Source organism: Taeniopygia guttata, chromosome 4 (genome assembly GCF_048771995.1).
Source record: "Taeniopygia guttata chromosome 4, bTaeGut7.mat, whole genome shotgun sequence".
Taxonomy (NCBI): domain Eukaryota; kingdom Metazoa; phylum Chordata; class Aves; order Passeriformes; family Estrildidae; genus Taeniopygia; species Taeniopygia guttata.
The window spans coordinates 33,384,563-33,405,382 of record NC_133028.1 but is presented as its reverse complement, the minus strand read 5'-3'; the positions used below and the strand labels follow the sequence as shown (position 1 = coordinate 33,405,382).

The following is a 20,820-nucleotide window of genomic DNA, read 5'->3' as shown; positions in this document are numbered from 1 at the left end:
TACTTTAATGACTCCTTGCTTTAGGACTGAACTGTATTTGTACCACATTCTAAAAAAAAATCAACCAAAGACAGCCTATCCTCTCTCCAAAAAATGAAAATACCCCAAAGAGAAGACCTCAAAAAAAGGGCATCCCAACACAGGGTAATAATATTGACAGCACTCAGTGGGAGGTAGTGTGGGTATGCATGCCACTGCTGTTTCAGTTCCTGCATCTTGATGGTTCTGTGCAGTGTAACACGAGAGGATGATAGTGCATAATGATAATACATCTGCCTTAGTGATGTGATGGGCATGCAGTAATATAAGCTTTGTCCCTGAAGTGCAGGATTTTTTAGGTCAGGTACAGTTCTGTACTGAGATTTTTGTGCTAATATATGAGCCAAGTCAATAACCTACAGGACTGCACTTCTCTGCAGTTTGCCGTGTTGTACGAGGGATGTGCTTGCTGTTCCTAAGCCTTTTTCTAGATAATGGTTTGATTAAAAAATGTATGGTTTTCTGTCCAGTTTGCTCAGTTTTGGTTCCCACTTACCAGTGTGTATATTTTCTGAAATACGCAAGTGTTTACCCAGTCATTTCAGGTTCTTGCTGTCCCTGTCTTTGAGCTTTTGTGAATGAATTGTGACTGAGGGACTACTACTAAATGAGTAGATGTAAAATATGATTGAAGCACAAGGCTTGTATTGAGTCAGAAATAGAGTGAAGTTTTCCTTTCAGTGTCCTATCACATAGGAATGTACTGTTGCTGATATAAATGTGATAAATTGCATATGAATAATAAAAAACTTTCAACTCTTTATGGTTCACTATATAAAAACTGATTTCTATAGAACTCTTTCCATGACTCTTATCTGCTTTTATTACTGCTTTTTAGATATAGTTCATCCTTAAAATGTTCCTTAAAGCAGTTTTTTTTTCTGCTTTTGTTCTTAAGTGTGCTCGTACAATTGTTATGGAGAGGGATCTCCCAACAGTATTAAATATCTCTTCAGACTAGATGTGAATTAATATACCATTGATTAACAACTTTGAATTGATATGAATTTACTTATGCTTATTCTGCATGATTTTGTGTGTAAGTTTTTATAGCGAGTTATTCTCACATGTTAAATAGGTAGCTGGTCAAAAGGTGCTGGGCTAGCAAGCTCCTGCCAGCAGCAGGCATGAAGAAAGGAACTGATTATTCTGTGGTAATTCTTGTCTTTTATAGTATGTTTCAAGCTTGTCAAAGCAGAATGCTGTGTGCACTTTGGTACCTTGAGCCCTGTCAGCCCTTTGTAATTACCAATCACTTCTGCCTGCTGCAGCTTCTCTTGTGCTGGCTCTATCTAGCACTGGGAGCTCAAACCAAGGGGTTTTGTAGCACTATGTAGGCACAGAGTTTGTGGTCATTAGGAGTGGGGCTGTGGCCAAGCCTCATCCCCAGTGGGTGCAGCTGTGAGAAGCAGGTGAGCAGCACTGGCAGCAATGAGCCATGGAGTGCCCAGGGGCACTGACCAACCACCAAAGGGAGCAGAGGGCACACAGGGGCAGTGCGTGAGCATGAGGGGTATAAAAGGTCGGGCTGAAGAACAAGAAGGGCAGACACTTGCAGCCTTCTGAAGTGGAAGGATGTTACTGATACTCTGATGTTACTCAGGCAGATACCTGAAGCCTTCAGATGAGGTATGGTGTTACTCTGTACGGGTGAATGCTGAAAGCCTTCTGAAATTGTATGGTGATACTCTGTGTATTTTGGCTGTCTCAACTGTGACATATTCTGCATTACTACAGATTACTACATATATGCTAAAATGGAAGGTGTATTTGGCAGGTAGAATGTTTCTCAATGTGCTCTCGTGCTGTAATCTGAAGATGTACATCTTCCCTGTATGAGAAAAGTCTTGCTGTTCATGTGGTTGTTGTAGGATTAGTTTATTTCCAAACCTGTTAAACTAAGATAAAATGAGAATACTTTTAAATTAGATTCCAAATGGGCAAGTTAGTTAAAAGGTTAATAAAATGTAAAAATCAATAAATGGTTTTGGTATAGTCAGGATGAGTCACTCTTCCCTTGTGAGCAAGGGACAGTGAGGAGTGTCAATCATTTTACCTCTTCAGTCTGCCCAAATCTCATAGGTATGTTCAGTATTTTCACTTTAACTTCTTTATTTGTGTTGGTTTCTATCCTGGAAATAGTCTGGCCATTTAATTAGAATACACATTGCTTCAGTCTCTTACAAATAATGGTACCTGTCTAGTAGAGCAATGCATCATTTCCATTTCCCTTGCCAATAAATAGCTACTTGTTACAACTGCAGTGTACCAGCACATTGCAGGTCTTCTTGTGTTGTATTTGGCATTTCACATTATGTGGCATGTGAGCAATTTGTGATATAACTGTTAAAAACAATAAAATGTAGTTCATTCCTTGATGGGATATGTTAATAATTAATTGCTGATACCTGATTTTTTCTTTCTTCAAAGCAGAGAGATTTCCAATAGTCACACAGTCTCTGTTGCACAGGCTCTGTTGTCATTAATTGTGAAAAGCATTTATTTTGTACGACATGAATTTTAAAAATGAGAGTAAATTCTTACAGTTCATCCTGTAATCTCCCATAGTTTGGTTTGCTTTTCTTACTTGAAACATTATTTCCTGTTATTTTGGAAGAAATTGACTAAATTTTGTGAGTGAGGTAGCAGCAGCATGGAGGGGGGTGCATCACACGGGGCTTGGGACAGGCTGCTGCTTGGACTTGGGAGGAGATAGGAGGACTCTGATGAGTTGTGGGGGGAGGCCAAGCTCAGGGGATTAACACTGACCTTGGGGCTAACTGTGGATATGGGGAGCTCCAAGGAAGCTCCACCACTGCCTGCAGTACTGCATGCTAGACTGAAGATCGATCTGTTCTTAGGATCCATGTTTTAGAATCATGCCTCGTTATCTAGTACTCTAGTTGCAGCTACTTGCAGGAGCTTTTAATCTCGTGGTTTCTTTCATTTAAGAAAAAAATATAGGGATTTTAGCCCATAATAAAAAATTGCCTTAATGTGAAGAAATTACTGTAATATTTTTAAATTACATCAACACTACCGTAACACCTTTCCAGTACTCATGGTTCTGTTATTTTTTGTCTAGTGAACGCTACTGGCCTAATTTTCACAGTTGTGTTAGTATTTCACTTGTTGTCAGATTCTGGTTTGCAAAAAGGGTCCCTTCTTGTTGTAGCAAAGTTCTAGCTCTGCTCTATGCCTGCAGCCTGAAGTCCATAAGAATCTGCTCTGCTGGGTCGCAGTCCTCCTTCTCACTACAACCTTATCTCTTGTTCTTCATAGACAGAAGGGAGAAGTTAAAAGTTAGTTTGGAGAGCCCTTTGCCTGTTGCTGGGGAAGCAGCAAGAGATGATTCTTTCTTGTCACCACAGTGAAAGCTGTGCTGGTGTTTAACCTTTTAATGTGCAATTGTACTGAGTGCAAAATCAGCTTAAGAGAATGAGAAGCAACCATTTTCCTGTGCTTCTCTAGAAGTTTAGACATAAGTTTAAAAACATAAGGACATATGTCCTCTTCTGAGGACATATTTTGTCTTATTTCCCCATGGCTCACCTCCAAAAACTAGAAGGGATTGATGCCAGCCGGTTTCCTGATCCCTTTCAGCCGCATTTTATTTCCATGGGGCTCCTTGCTGGGCAGCCAGATAGGCAAGTCTTTGTTCCTCACACGGGGCACCATTACAACAGTTGTTTGACACGGACTTCACTTATGCTAGCAAAGCAAAGCCAGTTTATTACACAGTTTACTAGTATTTATAGGTCACTACATTCATTAAAAAAAATTTCTAATTTGACCCTTTTATTTCAGTCCTCTTTAGAAACACAATCTTCTGATTGTTCTTATGCTAGTAATGTGCTTTGTTATCTCTTTTGCTAGTAAAGTCCTTATTGCATCTTTCTTCATCAAAGTGGTCAGCATTAGAGACTCAGAGTAACCAGCCATGATGTCTTCACTTCTGTTCTTGCCTTGAGTTTCTCTCTGCCTTGGCTTTCACTGTACCAGGGCTGAAAGGTCTGCAGTGCTACCTAGTTTAGCTTCTGTAGCTGTCTGATCTCTGACTTTCTTCCACACAGAGGCAGTCACAAGGATGATATCTTTTATTTATTATTTTAATTAATATTTTAAACAATGCGAGTAGGAAATGAGAGAAACCAAAGAATTCTGTTGCAGGTATTGCTAATATCATGGAGAACTAAGGCTATCCTGCCTTAACTCACACATCGAATTAAATCTGGTTTTGACTCACAACAGTAGTTACCTTTAAGTGAGAATATTGAAAGAAAACAAAGAGCCACTAAACTTTGAGACAGAAACTGTTTATTTTGCATTCTGGCATATCCACATGTTCTAGAACATCCCCTATTTTAATGACCTAACAAAGCAATAAAATCCTTAAATTGTCCAAGTTTTATGGTGTGAATGAATGCTACTGAGTAATATCGGAAAAAACCATGTATAATGTGACTTGTTACATATTATGTTTTTCAACCTGTAGAAAAAATAAAAGATGCTATGTCTCCTATGTTTAAGAAGACTACTTTTGCATAATATTAGCATTTAAAATGAACAAAATGTGCTTTCACTTTGTAATTTGTTTCTAGCTTTTCTTGTAGTGAAAAACATAAGAAAGTAGAAGGGTTTTATTTCATTGCTTAATTGCTGAGCACTTTATGACTTTTATTTAATCTTATGCAACTTTGTCAAAGTTTGCCCAAAGTTCTGCTGCTCTAAACTTGCTTGCTGTCTTTTCTCCAAAGACCTCCTGGTATAATTTACTTTTCTCCATTTTGATCTGGACAACACATGAAATGGCACCTGCAATTCTACCTTAAATAATTTCTTGATAAGCCTGCAGATAAGATTTCTGTTGCAGGATCTGTGTGTCTCATCGTTAGTATTAAATCTCAGCTTTTATGTTATAGAAATATGTAAAATGCTGGTAGGATTTAAAAGAAAACAAAATTCTACTTAAAGAATCATAGAATTTGCCTGTGGAGAATGAGGAAAATGGAACACTAGTTGAAATGAAGATGCTTTTATGGGTGAAAATACATATTTACTTTGAAGTAGCATTATAATCTGGAGAGACAACTTTTTACCTTCATATTGCTTCTACAGTTGTAGGATCTCAATAGCTCAGGGCACATGGACATGTTTTATTCATTCTACTGTGGCATGTGAGGCGTCACATAAAGAATTGAGAGAACTTCTAATTTAGAAAGCATGTGTGGCCTTAAATATTTTCATGAATCCTAAAGACTTGACATTGTCAATATGTAATAGAATTGATGTTTTATTTCATTTGCTAGAAATTGATATTTCTATATATGGAAGTGAAAATACAAGTAGGATTACCTGTAAGATTGAACAAATCATAATAAAAATGCTTTTAAATTTGGCTTTCTGTTTACTCTAATGTAAACCTCTTCTTTATGTCAAAATTAGAATATATCAGTGTAGGAAAAAATTGTTATGCTATTTAATCACTTGCTGGAGCTGATACACGAGAATGAGCATTGGCAATGTGATCAAATCTAAATTTTTCTCAGATCTGATACTTTTGATAAATCCAGTGGAATAAGTGATAATCTGGAGATACCATTATCTCACTTTCAGTGTATTAAAAAAAATGCGTGTCTTTAGTATCTGGTCCTATTTATTTTTCCAGTTATAAGTGAAAGCATCCATATTGCAGTAATTTGTGTCTGCTGCTGGAGTATTAGAACATATTAGAGCTTATTTTTCATTTAGATTGTTGTTTGTGCATGTTCTGAATTTTTTTCTGTGGTCTCAAGACAAAATTTGTTAGCTCATTTTGTGACAAAGTCACTATAAAGACATGAATTCCACTTGTCCTAAATTTGTGATTCTTAGTTTGTGTGGGGAGAGGAGAGATATAGACCTTATTGTGGGTATATTTCTTATTTATAGTATAAGAAAAGATTCTTATTAGCTCTTGCAATTCAAAGTTTATTCTATATTAAATTAATATATTTATGTTTTTTTGACTTCTTAACAGGCAATAACTTCAAACTATAGCTTCATGCTTTCGTTGAGAATATAGATCCTATTTCCAGGAAGTAACAGTAAGTACTTAGGTGTTATAATTTCTTTCTAATGAAGAAGTTTTCTTTTTAAGTATTCTATGTTTACTTTAAATGTGTTCCAGGAAGCTATTATGACCACCCACAATATTGCCAGTGCTGAAATATGCAAGTAGAATTTTCTCAGTGGATCAGATGGCTCTTGCTCAGAGCATTTAGTTAGCTTTCACAAGAGGGAAAACCCAATCAGAGTAAAGGCTTTTGTTTCAGTTGGTTGTAGTTCCCAGTGTTTTCATTGAATGGCATAATTGTGTTTATGAAAAAAATTTTTTAAGTTATTAAAATTATTAGAAAATGAAGTTGGAAGAGTTACTGTACCTTTAAAAAGAGAGTTTTATTATATTTTAATGGATAACAGGAGACGAGAAAAGCAGAAAATTGATGTTTAGATGGAGAATGAGTCAGTGTTCTGAAAGACTAAACAAAGGTACAGAAGTAGTTCACGATAGGCTATTTTTAGGTTATTGTTTTGGGGTTTTGCAGCCAAGGTTAAAAATATGTGGCTGCATGCCATCGACAATAATTTTAAAAAAGGACTTCATTGTCTTTCATAAAGACACTGCTCTTCTTAACAGCTTTTAACAGTCTCCATGCAAAACAATGCAATTGGAAATTGCTGTCCACATTAAGGCTTTATGTGCTTTGTAAATTAATTTTGAACACACACCTACTGTAAGATTGAATATAAAAGTAAATTTATATTAGTAGTTGTGTTTATTACCAAGGGATTGATTTAGGAAGGTTATATCTTTTATTAGTTTCCAGTTTGCCTTCAGTTTTCATTAGATACTGAATAAGGATTGTTGGAGGGAGACAGGCACTCTTGCACTCAGAAGCAGAATGTGCTGCTGCCTAGAGGGCTTTTATGACCTCAGGACATCATCGCTTGGGGCAATGTCTGATCAAGATCAGAAGAGTAATCCCTGTAGTGTTTTGAGGGGTCGGTAACAATCAGTGTCCTTACAAAGCTGAGTTAAGGCTAGTTTTGGTTATTTGGTTTTGAATGTAGTATTAAGTTCCTACCTCTTTTCCTAAATTCTTCTCTACCTGTGAGTTATCAAAAACAATTACACAATCTTCCACCTCTACAAACTGTGGTACAATTAACTGAGATCAGATTAAATCTTTTAAGAAAGAGATAGGCTGAGTATTCTTAATCAACTTGCCTCCTGTGGTTTTGGTGTATATCTATAAGTTGACAGAAATGTTGAATCATTTTTTTACTATTCTTTTAAGTAAAGGGGGCAAGTTAGTGACCTTGAAGGGAGAACTGGCTTTAATTTGCAATATGAAGATTTTGGCCTGGGTAGGATGCAGCATTTTAGGAAGTGCTTTATTACTTTTTCTTTGTCAATTTCTTTTTATAGGACTTGTTTCTTATAGCTTTTTATTTACTGCTAGTGGTCTATTACACTTGAAGGCAGCTGAGTACTTTTGAAGGATTCTGTATAAATATTTACATAAATGCAAACTGCATTTCTTCTGATCGTCACAAAATTGCTTAAAATTCTTTCTGATGACAGTCTTCTCTGTGGAGAAAAATGGTTGCTCTCTGCATCACATGGTGCTATTTTTTTTTAAATATGCTGAGCGTGCTCAGCTTTGTGGTTTTTGTTTTTGGGGTTTTTTTAATTGAGATGAGACTGAGGGTGGAGGAATAGTTAAGTGTCTGCTGAAGAAAATTTGAGATTTGATTTTTAGACAAATTAATAGGAAGAATTAAGTTTTCCTTTTAAAGCTTTGTGACAAACTTTTGTTTTGGTTTTATTTTTCCTTGATATCTGCTTTTCTTTTTAACTGGTCAATCTATTTGTCCCCACATGCTGTGATATTATTGAACCAACACACATCATTTGCTTCTCAACTAAGCAGTGAAGAAATGTCAAAGAAGGTAGTGTCAGCTAGAAGTAGAGATTATATTTTTTTCCAGCAGAGGGCCAAATGAATTTTAAACCTTCACAGCAGTTGCTTAAGATGCAGTATTTGATCCTGCAAAGAAAGATCTATTTTCTGCTTAATCACTTGAAGTTCTGTCAGATGGATAAAATGAGAGGATTCCACTGCTATCCTAAATGAAATATGGAAATGTTTGCTTTGCTACCAGTAAAGAAATAATTCTTAAAAAGATTCCATTATGCATTATTTTCTGTGGCTGCTCAGGAATATATTCCAATGTCCAAAACATAGTGCAAATAATAAATGGTGAAAAAATAGTGAAGCTATTCCATCTACTTCTTTACCAATTCTGATTACACGTAGAGGCCCATGTGTACTTTATCCTGAAAGCTCAGCTCTTCTAACACGTGTTGTTTAAAAAGCCCTTTTCAGAATTGCTCCACTGATTAAGGGTAACTTTATGTTCTCTGGGTCCAGCTGTATTTCTTGCCTTTGTAGAAATAGCCTATGGCTTGAAGGAGATGAGGAACAGCAGGGAGCCTGTTATCTGAGCATCTCTATAGATGACTGTTCTTATGCATACTCATTGTTTCACTGGAGAAGGCTTATTACTAGATAGGATAGTGCACATTCAATACATTGCACAAAACTAAATAGCTGGTTTTGATTGAAATAGTAGCCTTATATTTAAATATGAAGGGAAAGCAGAAGACAATGTAATCTATGTCTCTAAAAATCAGTGGGGTCAGGTGCCTTCTTGGAAGTTTTATCAGTAAAACACCTAAAAAAAGAAAAACTTTAATAAGAAAAATACCTATATTCCCTGGAATGGGGAACATTAACATTCTGAATTGGGCTAGATATGTCATTTAAAAGGATATAATATATCAATATATTAGTAATATTAATTAAATAATATTTTTTTTCATCTTGCATCCTTTGTGTTTTGAAGTTCTGTCCATTCTGATAATTATAATAGCTGTTATTTCTGGCTTTTTTTTTTTTTTTTTTTTAATATATATCCACTTCTCAGTTCTGTTTCTTAAGGTTTGGTTTCTTTGGTTTGCTCATCCTCAATCAGAGGATGGGGAAATAATTTTTGTGGGATTTTTTTTTTGTGTGTTTTAAAAGTACTGATTTGTTTACCAATAAGAAATTACAAAGATTATTTCAAGGTTGAAGAATTATTAACATAAAAGTCATGACATTGACATGAATATGCTTCTTTCCTTCTCTGAAATATTAGGAAACTGAATAATCCATTAGATGTTTTCAGAGTGCTTTTTTCCTGTGTTCCAGAGTAACCCATGTATTGTGCTTGTACAGTTCAAAAGCCCTATATTTCAATTAAAACTCCTCAATTATAGTAAATAAAGTAAATTTTAAACCACTTTTTTTTATTTTACTTTCAGATATAAAGTAATGTGTATGCTCTAATTAACATAGATGAGAGTTTTTTAAAGCAGTAACTGAAAAAAGAGTCTGTCATGCTATTCAACCAGATTACCTTTGAGATAAGTGTGTGATGCTTGTGGGTTGGGTGAGTTTAGTCCTTTTTTGCATAAAGAAGCATTGTTGGCAAGTAATCAAAATGATGATGACTGCCTGGGAAACATATTTTCAAGGGTTGCTTCCACAAATGAGTCATAAGTAAAAGCTCTTCATCTGGCACAGAGCACATTAAGCTGGAAGAGCAAGGCAGAAAGCTTGTTGTTCAAAGAAAATAGAAGCATAAAAGATACTCTTAGAAGATCAGTTGGTCTAAATATCAGAATTGTAGTAATATCTTTCCGTCTTTTTCTCCTCTGTTTTATCGCTTTCATGTAGACCTTGATTATTTTAGCTGCTGGCATAGTTTCCTTCAAAAAGCTGCTCATTTGCTGCAACTTTAATGGGATAGAGAGCAAAGTGTTAGCAGTCTTAAGAGAACTGAGTTTATTTTCTTATGGGAATAAAATTTTTAGCCAATTCTCTTGTACTTTGTTCAGCTAACTCTAGAAAAGTAAATAAAACATTGAAGACTGAATCTGGCATGTATAAAACATACTTGTGTATGCCTATCTGTCCATGTAGAGGTGGATAGATAAGGCATATGATCACTGCAGAAAGGGAGATCTTTCTGTATACTGAGAGTGTGTTTTCACAGATCATTCACAATATAAATTCTTGTATGCTTGCTAACAAAATATTTCAGATATAGGTACTTCTAGATTGCATAGTGACCATCTATGGCATGAATACTCCGATTTGTCAACCATTTTTTTCTTCTTTGCTTTAAAACTGAACTGCTTTCAAGTAGAGAGTGGAAGAAGAATTGTCCTTGCAGTTTGTTCTTCTGAAAGCGTCTTTCACTTTTCTTTTGACTGAAAGGAGGGCTATTGTACATTCACAGTAGTTCACCATGTAAACACTTCTGTATCTTTTTGGTGTTTTATGATAGACATGTTTAACTAGTGATGCAGCTGCTTCCTGCACATGACTTGGGCTAGCTTCCAGCCCTGTGGTTAGGGACATATGCCCTATATAAGAGCACAATTTACTCTATAAGTAAGCAAATAAGATTTGATTATTACAGCTGCCCTTCTGGTCACTTAAGAGATGATGTCTCAGGCTTTAAGTTTAAATGTGCCTCTGAGGGTCTCTGTGTCTAGGTCTTGGCTAAAGCTGAACAGTCAGTCACTCTACTAACAAGGGAACCTTTTCATAATTAAGCAAAATCTGATGTTCTGTCATGGGGAAATCTGTGGCAAATAGACTGAAATGAAATATAATAATTCAGGTTTTTTTCTTCAAATAAGATGAAATAAAGTTACTAAAGATCTTTTATATATAGCAATGAAAGAGATCTTGATTGGCAACTTAGTTGCAGTAGAGATATAGCAGGAGAAAAAAGCACTGGTCACTAAATAAGGTATGTAAGTAATATTAAAGTCATATTTTGAGTATTTTTACTCATAGTTTTATACATAAAAGCAATTTTCTCTTACAAATCAACTCATTCTGGTTTTGCATAAAATAGCTTCCCCTTGCCACAGAAAGGAAGACTGGAACATATAAATCATTGGAAACTTTCAAAAGACATTGTTTTGGAAAGGGTTGCTTGTTGTACAAACAAAGTCACTGCTGGCTGCAAAATTGAATGGGCCACAAAGGTATTGCATTCATAATATTAGCTATAAAATTTGAAATTAATATCAGTTTCTGCTTCTGTTACCATGTGCTGATTAGCATAAAAGAAACTTTGCCCTAAGAGCTGTGAGGTAATTAACACAAAATTCAAACCCAGAAAACATTTCCAAATCAGAAAAGGCTCTAAATAAAAACGACTGTTGGGAAAGCACTGAGGCAAGAATGATATATATTTTCTGATATCTACTTGCCAGGCATCTACTTTAGGCCAAATTGCAGGGAGGGGGAGAAGATAATTTGCTGGGCAAGGCAGACCTTTGATTCACTGCAAATGACTATTACCACAAGAAAAAAAAAATTAAAAAACATTATTTTAGATTGCAGTAGTAAAAATGCATATAAAATGCTTCTTCCCTTCTGGAAACCCTTTGTTATAGAGTGACAATTTTGGGAATCATGCTACAGTGTGTTAGTTGTCATTTCTAAAGCTCAGCTATTAGCCACAATGTTGAGTTAGATTATGAGATTTTGATCACTTCAGATCATCTGACAATGCTTTCCCTAAAGCATCCCAGTGTGTAAAACAGTCTACACTTTCTCAGCCTTTTTCAGACTCAGGAATATTTTTGTGACCTTAATCTGGTGGAGTGCATTGTACCTTTTTGTATGTGTCAAATGGATAGAGACATGTATGAAGCCGTTGCCTGCACTTAGGCTGCACTAAGGTCCTTAACTTCACTAGGAAGAACAAGTAGTCGTTAACTACTTCTGTTGATGGATTGCTTTGAGAAAGCTGGCCCAATAGCTAGACTTTTTAAAGAACTATTTGTAACTTTCTCCAGTGTTAGTAACAGAACTGTTTATGAAGCCTGCAGGTGTGGTGCACTTCCTTCTTCATGGTATGTCATTTTAAAGGTAACCTCAGCAAATATCCAATATGCTGTTCCAATGATTTGCATTAAATATAGCATATTTCATAATAAATCAGTATAATGCTGCATCAGCATTTCAAAGCGTCCTCATGATTACTAGTGCCACAGAGGGGAGTATAAAGTTTGGAGGAGGTAATTAGAATGACCTTGCATTACCGAGCTGGTGAGCAGTAGTGGATTTTGTCCACAAGTAATGGAGTTTTTCATAAGATGCTGCTTATCAACAACATGTGCATGCAGATATCAATGAAAGTTAATGTGAATATCTACACGTGAATGTAAATTGCGAACCAAGTACGCCTCATATTTTCCAAAAGCATTACAGTTTTAGCTGAGCTAATTCAAGTAGTATTTTTTCTTATTAACTTAAAGTTTTTTGCAAATTAAAAATTATTTCTTGAATATTCCTTAATTCCTGGTATGTTTTTATATTGACAGTAGTTTGAACCAGGCAATCTATCAATTTCTTCTCTCTTGGGGTTTCTGTAGGTCAGGGTGACACCAAGAGAGAGATCCAGAAAAGTCATTGCTTCCCTAGCCCAAACACAGTAAAATGAGTCTTGGAATGCTTTCAGTTGTGCTTTCAAGGTTGTTTATTTCTTCTTATCTATAATATTTTCTCTCTGACCTGATGAGCTCTGGTTAGCAAGGAGGCCATAACAATCTGCATGCCCTCTCAGGTGGTGTTTACCTTTTATATCAAAAGTTACATATACTATGTTTACAATTTGTTACCAATAACTAACATTTATGTTGGACAGTGTGTCCTTACTTTAAACCAACAGAAAAGTGTCACTATCACAGCAAGACACAGAGGGCAAGAAGAAGGCTAGGACGCGCCCAGATTCCTCCATCTTGTACCCCCTTGAACCCCATCCTAAAGATCCCAAAATTCTGTTTTTCCACCCTGTGTTAGTTCAAATATCACACTTCTAAAACCCTTGGGACTTGTAATTCCTCATCCAGAGTTGGCAGCTTTCCACAGGCTAAAATTGAAGCCACAGTGTTTTTCGACTTCTTGCCAGGGTCTCCGAGACCCCTGCCCGGGTCTCAAGAAAGCCTGGGTAGCCAGGGGGATGTCCTGGACTCCGACAGTCTACCTTCTCTAACAGTTAATACGGTGTTTGGGGACCCACTGCAGCAGTGCTTAGTTTAATAATGGTTTATAATTTACCTGAAAAGTTCTTCGGAGGCCACATTAGATATTGGGTTATCTTTAATGCATGTAATCTCCAAATGCTTTTTTGTCTCTTTTCACTTTGGTTTTCGAGCTAAGAATTTTGTCTTAAGACAATTATTAGAAAAGTAGAATACTGAATACTAACTATCTTCTGAAACAGATGCAGAGAAACATGAGTTTTCACTGAACATCATGTTGTGTTTTCTTTTTCCCAATGCAAAAGAACAGGGGTTAGCAAGAACATAAAGCAGCTTTAGGGGGTGAAAAGCTAATTGTCAAGTAGAGGGGAAAAGGTCTCAAGAGACAAAGATATTGCTGAAGCTAGGATTTTCACCCTAAGAATTGAATTCTATGGAGGTTTTATGTGAAAAGCTAATTGATGCAGTTAACAGTTAAGTTTCCCTGCTTATCAAAACGTTAAACTGGAAAGATTTCTTTACAAAGGATTTCTTTCTTGTCTGAGGATGATGATCAGTTGTGATGTCCAAGTTTAACCGAATTCCACTGATATAATTAAAAACCAGAACTATACCCTAGGATCTTTGTATAACAAGCTAAGCTAAATATGAAGCCCACCGAAATATGAGGTCCCTGTCACACAGTGATCTTATCCTGCGCTGCTACAGTTTACAGGGAAGGAAATGGATTAACAAACAGCTGGATTTTCTTTTGCAAATATTGAGAAAAGGTCTCATTTTGACAGTTGTCTGATTTTAAACCATTATTAATGAATTGTTAACTTGAAATTTTTCATCCAGTTTAAAAGATTTAAAGACTTACTGGAAAAAAATTCCAAACAAACACACCCCACATACTGTAGAATTAAATGTGTCATTTTCAGATAAAGTGAAAAGTAATATGTGGTATTTGGTATTTGAACTCCTACAAGTTCCATTACACATCCAGTGGAGATCTTTTTGTTTAATCTATCTTACTGGTCAATGGGTGCGCTGAACAGGAAAATTTATCATTTGTACATCTTCAGCTGAAACCTTTTTATGAGGGTGATGTTTACAATACAGAAAATGAAGGCCTTTTTTCAAAGTTGTCATGAAAATATTGTGAATGTGTTTTTGATGCTTTTAAGTGGGCATATCTAGATTTTCAAGTGATGTGTAGAGCAATCTGTTTTTTGGTCCTTATGGTAAACAAGGTAACATTATGGTCTGGCAGGGCAGTGGCTTTATACAGATCAAGATAATAGTAGAATCTGTTAGCAGTTATCATCTTTTAACTGTGAATTGTCATAATTTTAATTTTATTCTTTGAGACGCCTGGGTCTTAGAATCGCCACGGATAGCTGCCGGATCCGGACCGCAGGTGCCTCGGTGGTTGACAAAATAAGGGCCTTCCACAAAAGGCGGGTGTCTCACGGGCGGCTTTATTTCCAAGGGTTCGAGGTGAGGGACGAGGGGAACAACCACTCGGAAGGGAAGCCAGCTCCGAGAGCCCCGAACCAGGGGCGGGGCAGGGATTATAACTATAACTGGGAAGGAGGGTCAGGGTACAAAACATCCAACGAGGTGAGGGCTTGAGGGTAGAGTCAGGGAAGAGCGACAGGGCAACAGCCAACTGGGATGGAGGGAAGGGATGGCTTCGAGGGGAGAACCAACGGGGATACAGAGAACTAAGAACTTTCCAGAACTGGGGGAAGGAATACACAATGATGGACAGGAGCAAAGGGAAGGGATAACAAAAGACTGACAACCGGGGGAGGCGGGAAACTAAATGTCAGTTGCCTCCCAAGGCAGAGCAGGGGGGCCATCAGCCACACCCCCTCCCACAATTCTTTTTAGTTGGTGTTGCCCAGTACTACTTACAGCATCAGCTTAAATGATCAGGGAGGCTCAACCAGCAAAATTGTGCTTAAATGGCTTCAAATATGACTTGAATCTCTGTTGAAATGTTCCTGGGTATATCTCCCTGCTTCCAGATTTGTTATATTGGGCACTACAAAAACACTAGATTCAGATTTATATTAAGTCTAGTGCATTAATTCAGAGATTTGTGATGAAAGAAATGTCAGCATTTAAATATGTTTGATTTAATTACTTAGGTTTTTGTAGAAGACATGAACAAAGGATAATTCCCCAAAACAAAAAATTTATCTTTTCTTACATGTATATAGACTTCTTATTTACTTGAAACTGAGAAACTACAAAAGTTATTTCTCCTTTCTGTATGTAGTTTTTCCTTAAAGTTGAGTTGCAAGCAAAACAGCCACTGACATTTGAATTGAGTTTATTTAAAATAATTTCAAATATCTAGGTTGCCTGGAGTTCTAGTACATGAAGGAAACTATAATAGGATATATGGGTATTATTCAGTGGGAGGCAAGTTGCAAATGAGATACCTGTACCAAAAGAGTGAAATGTTTTAATCTATTATATTGTAAGGCAAGTATTATAAAGGTTATTAGTAGAAATATAACGTAAATTTCTTCCAGGTGTTTTGTACCTCGGGTATTTATTGAAATTATATTTTCTTCTAGATTAATAATTATTTAAAATTAGCGTATTTCCCTTTAAAATCAGGAAAAAACATTTCTTGATATTTTAGTTTCAAAAATAATCTATATTCTGTGCTTGTGCACTCCCATGTTCATGTTTATTATGCAAGATTAAATAATTGCATCCTTTTGTAATATTGTTTGACACATTCAAGGATTTTCAACAATCATTTCACTTGACTATACTTTGAAGCATGTCTTGCAGTGTAACATATTCAAACAGACATGAGAAGAAATGCTTTCCAGAACAATTAAAAAGTACATTTAGATGAGAAAACTAAGTGCTATAATACAGTGCAGTGCTGTTTCTCATGGGAGTGGAGGTTTTTTTCTATATCAGTTGAAGTATTGTGGGAATATAAGGTTAACTGTGTACACCAGCAGAAATGATTCAAGGAGCAATGAGGCACATGTTCATAAATAATTGCAGTTGCAGTTTTAAATTATTTCACAAAAATTCCCCAAGGAGTTGTGTTGTGCTTCCTAGTTCTAATGTTGAAGTGATCCTTTCTATGGAAAGATTTATAAGTATAGATAAATTAGACTTTTCCTTTCTATTTCTGGCTTGTTTCAGATACAAAATTTCAACTCTTTTTTTTTTAGTTGTCTCAAAAGATTCCAAGATTGCATGACAAAACAAAAAGGTATTAGAATTTATTACTTTGTATAGTATTAGTTTTCTCTTTCTTGCATTAATTCTCTTCTTTTTTATGTGCATTAAACCCTGAAAAAATGTGACCTGTAGGTAGAATAGTAGGGAAAGTACTAATTCTAGGATTCTGCAAGTTCTTTCTGAAGGTTGTAGGGGATACAGAAGGAGATGGCTGAAAGAACCCCCCCCCCCCTTAACTGAAAAAGCATTATATCAGAACAATTTTTTGCTGAAAAATCTATGTAAAGAATCATAGCTTTTCTAGTAGAGACTGGCTTTCTGTTCCAACAAATCAGTTATTTTTTCTGGTCATTGCTGTCTAATGGCTAGAGATGGACATAACAGATTATTTTGCAAAAAAAAGGAAATCAGTTATAAAGTTTTATTTAGTCTGTCTCACTGTGTAGCAGCTCTGCCACTGATCTTCCATCCATCAGAGTTCAGAAGTCACTGAAGTCTCTGGTTTCTCCAGTTCACTTTTTACTCCTGAGGGGACTTCAGATTATTCTACTGCAGATCGCTACTTGGAGGGTATTATTCCAATATTTATGGTGCATATCTCAACCCAACCCAGAATTTTCCTCTTCCACTTAAATCTTTCAGCTATGCAGTAGCCCTGTTGCTTGAGAACCTGTGGGATTTACAAAAGGATAATCTTTTCTGTTACAGAAATTGCAGAGAAAACACAGAATATGAAAAAAATCCGTATTTCATATCCAGTGATCTCTCCTCTGACACCAAAGAGGACTCAACATACTAGAAATAAATTATTACACAAGTTAGAATAGGTTTTGAAAATATATACAAAGCCTGCAGTACCTTATTATATCTTAGAATTTGTGATGCTTTGCAAGCCAAGTTAAACTTGGGAATTCTCTTCATCGAAAGGATCTCTTCATGTGATTCACTGAATAAATGGTACATATCTTCAGATCACTCCCTTAAAATCTAAATGCACTTAAAAACTGATCCCACTAAATTTGACTAAAATAAGTTTTGTGTAAGCTCATTAAAGAACAGGTAAGTAAGACATGGAGATGTTACTAAATTCCAAGTATTCAAAGTGAGAGTCAGCATCAAAATTATTGAGCTGTCATGTTAAATGAAGCTGAATATTTTTAAGTGATTCACATGCAGATTGTTAAAAAAGACACAAACTCTGCGTTATCAAACAGGGCTCATTACTTTTCAAAATTAAGGGAACAATAAGACCTAATTTTTGGAACTTAGCTGCGCAGAAAATGTGTGAGGCTGATTCTCTTTTTCTGACAGTAGAATGAGTTCTGTAGAAACATCTGTTAAAGAGCATTTTCATGCTTTTCATATATTCAATTGTTCATAATTTCATTAGTCATTAATCTACATGGATATAGTTCTTAATATTACTGCAATATGTAAAAGCATGAATTTTCGCACAATAAAAATTGTAAGTACCTCACTGATTGTCCTTTTTTGATGAGGAACTAAATAGTTAATGATGCTGACAAGTCTTTAAGTATGTAGGTAAAATAGGTTCACTCATAGAGCTGAATGCAGCTCTTTGCATATTAGAGCTTTTGTGCCAGACTTTCTGCAGAGCAGCTTTTATATTTAAGAATTTTCTCAATGTAAAGAGTCAGTCTAAACATAAAGAATTTAAGTGACACAAGCATGGAAAATATTTTTAATATAGGGTTGCTGGTGATGTGTACTTAGTCATGCAAGTTGCTTCAGACTTCTGCTAATAAGATAATAGGGGTCACTTTATTGCTATATTTATATAAAATTCTGTACCATGCATCATCCATAGAAGGAGTGGGGACAGGGAGGAGTCTTAAATTGAAAAAAAATTAAATTTGGTTGAAGTTATCTGAAGTTATGCTGAACAGAGATCTGCCCCAATGTCTGCGGTAATGAGTATTTCCACCTAATGTAGAGTGATCTGGACATACATTATTTCCTGAAACTGCCATTCTTGTAACTGCTAGGCTTGGTGTTTGCAGTATTTCAAATGCAGTTGTGTGAAGGCTTTTATATTTTTTTCTCCTCCCCAATTCTTCACTTTCCCTAGCCAGATATAATAAATATTGATTCCCCTTAAAGATAACTATATAATAGTAACCTGGTTTTAGAGGCTTGTCTCTCTGTGCACCACTGTGGATGCAGATAGATGATCAAACAGTAATAGCCTAATGATCTGCAGCATTTAGTCTGTGGTAGTAGATGTTTTGGATATGTTCAAGAGAGGTTTCTGTTGGACAGAGAAGTGAATTTCAGAATACATTTGGTCAGAAATGTCTGATAAGCTTGAAGTAGCATAATAGTTCTTGTTATACTGTGAAACTAATGGTGTTTGATTCAGTTCTTGTGCTTTGCTGTCAGTCTTGCGTTGGGTAAATCACTTCCACTCTGTGTTTGCTTGGCTCTGTAAAACACCACTACTGTCTTCTTCCTTTGAACTCTAGTAAGTTTGAGGCAATGCAAGGTTTCCAATGAAGCTTCAACCTCTGTCTGGAGTTTTTGTTGTGAAACTCCCCTTTGTTATATGCAGTGTGCTCTTTTAAGGAGATTGGGGATGTTCCCAAGAGTGTTGTTTGTCAAAAGTGCTGCATGACAATACCTGCGTTCAACCTGCAGTTCTCAAAATGCAAGGAAAGGTAATTTTTTGAATATAGTAGTAAGCAGGGACTTTGCCTCAGGGGGAATTTATTATTCTGGGAAATTGCACGGTGCTAGTATCACAGGGGATACTAGTAATTACTCACAAAGTAAATGTGATTTTGGGGACTGTTTCAGCCAGCAGAACAGATATTAGATAATGGCAGCAAGTTAAATGGGAGCCTATGAATGTGTTTGGGGGAAGAAATGGTCACATTCCAAATTTGGATCATGTCGAAATTTTTTTTCATGTTGAAAATTTATTGTATTAAGAAACTGCTCTTCCTTTATTGTTGCTTTGTTCCAGGGTTCCCCCACCTTGTGTGTGCACAAATGTATATGCAAAAATGTGCCTATTCTAAATTTAATATTTGAGTCCTCTATTTGGGATAATCTAATCCTGTTTTGCTGCAAAACTTTATTCCCCAAAACGTAGAAACATAATTGTACAACTAGAAAAGACCACATTTATTTTCTTATTGCTATGTTACTCATTATTCTCTTAATCCAGGATTCTCAGATGAATTATAGTTCATTTTAGGAATAGGAACATAGACTGAAATAGGACCTTGGGATGACTGAGACTTAGTTTAGTCTCTATTTTGGTACTGATTTAAAACCCATGAATGCTACCTGAAATATCATCAAATTACTCATAAGATCTTTGCTCCTGCCCTTTGAGAGCATTAGTACTTTGAAATGAAGTGCTATAAGCATAAGCATTTCTTTCTAGTACCTGCAAGATAAGCTTATTCACAGCTTTATATGTGAATCTGTGGAATTTTAGAAAGAATTCTCAGGGCTAGCTGTAAGCTATGACATTCAAAAAGGAAGGAGTATTTTCCTTTTTGATAAAACACACTAGTACTTAGTGTTGGGAAAATCAGCTGTTTCATGAGGTGTAATAAATGATAATTTTTTGCTGCTTTGTTAGCCTCAATTTCTGCACAGCTAAATTATCAGGGTAAGTTAGATATATTGCTCAGGAAAACTGATCAGTAAAACAACAGTGTGTACCCTTTACCTGTGAAATTACCTGTAACTTGCTTTCTGTTAGTGCAAATTAAAAGCCACAAGAAGTAAGCTATTGCTCCTATTTAAGCCTTGGCTTTCTGTGAGACTCGGTCTCGGTGGATGGCAGGCAGAAAAAAATGGCTTACCTGAGCAAGCCACAGCTCAGCCCTGTCCTCCAGGTGGGTGGGATAAGCTGTTCCAAGGCCACAGTTCAATGGCAGACTGAATCTGGCTTTAGGGCTCTGCTTCTAATCAAGAATGTTGCAGCTACATGATGGTAATCAATGATCCGGTACAAACATATTCTGCTACCTCAACAGTTTTCTGGGAATTTTGACAAGTCAACATTATTGTCAGGCTTTATGCCAGATTGACTATTATCTGTTCTACTATAACTGTCATGTAACCAGTGCAGAGCATAAAGCTATCACAGAGGCTATGTTGTCTGCACCATCTAATTTGAGGGGAAAATGCCGTTGTGTCCTCCTGTCTAGTACAAATCAGATCCATATTGCAGTGCACAGCTCCAGTATTCATGGTTATGGAGCTTGAGAACACACTTTTTTGGCTGTTGTCTCCTGGCTAGTAGTAGGATGAACATATATCTTTGCAAAAGACCTTCAGCACTTCAGGTGCAGGCATACGTACATGGTGGTATGAAAGCATGGGGACAACACAACATTCTGGAAATCTGAGTGGGACAGCCTAAGTGGTGTCTTGGGCTCATT

General features: G+C 36.2%; 1 protein-coding gene across 39 annotated transcripts in view; it reads left to right on the top strand.

Moving 5' to 3' along the window:
* Nucleotides 1–20,820, top strand: part of TENM3 (teneurin transmembrane protein 3) — a 1,292,556-nt gene that overhangs the window by 316,346 nt on the left and 955,390 nt on the right. For 37 of the 39 annotated variants that reach the window (XM_072927763.1, XM_072927759.1, XM_072927755.1 and 34 more), the window contains one exon: nucleotides 6,059–6,125. The exons of the other annotated variants lie outside the window; for them this stretch is intronic. The gene's annotated coding sequence lies outside the window, so the exon portion shown is untranslated. The remainder of the gene's footprint in view (nucleotides 1–6,058; nucleotides 6,126–20,820) is intronic. 39 annotated transcript variants of the gene reach the window in all.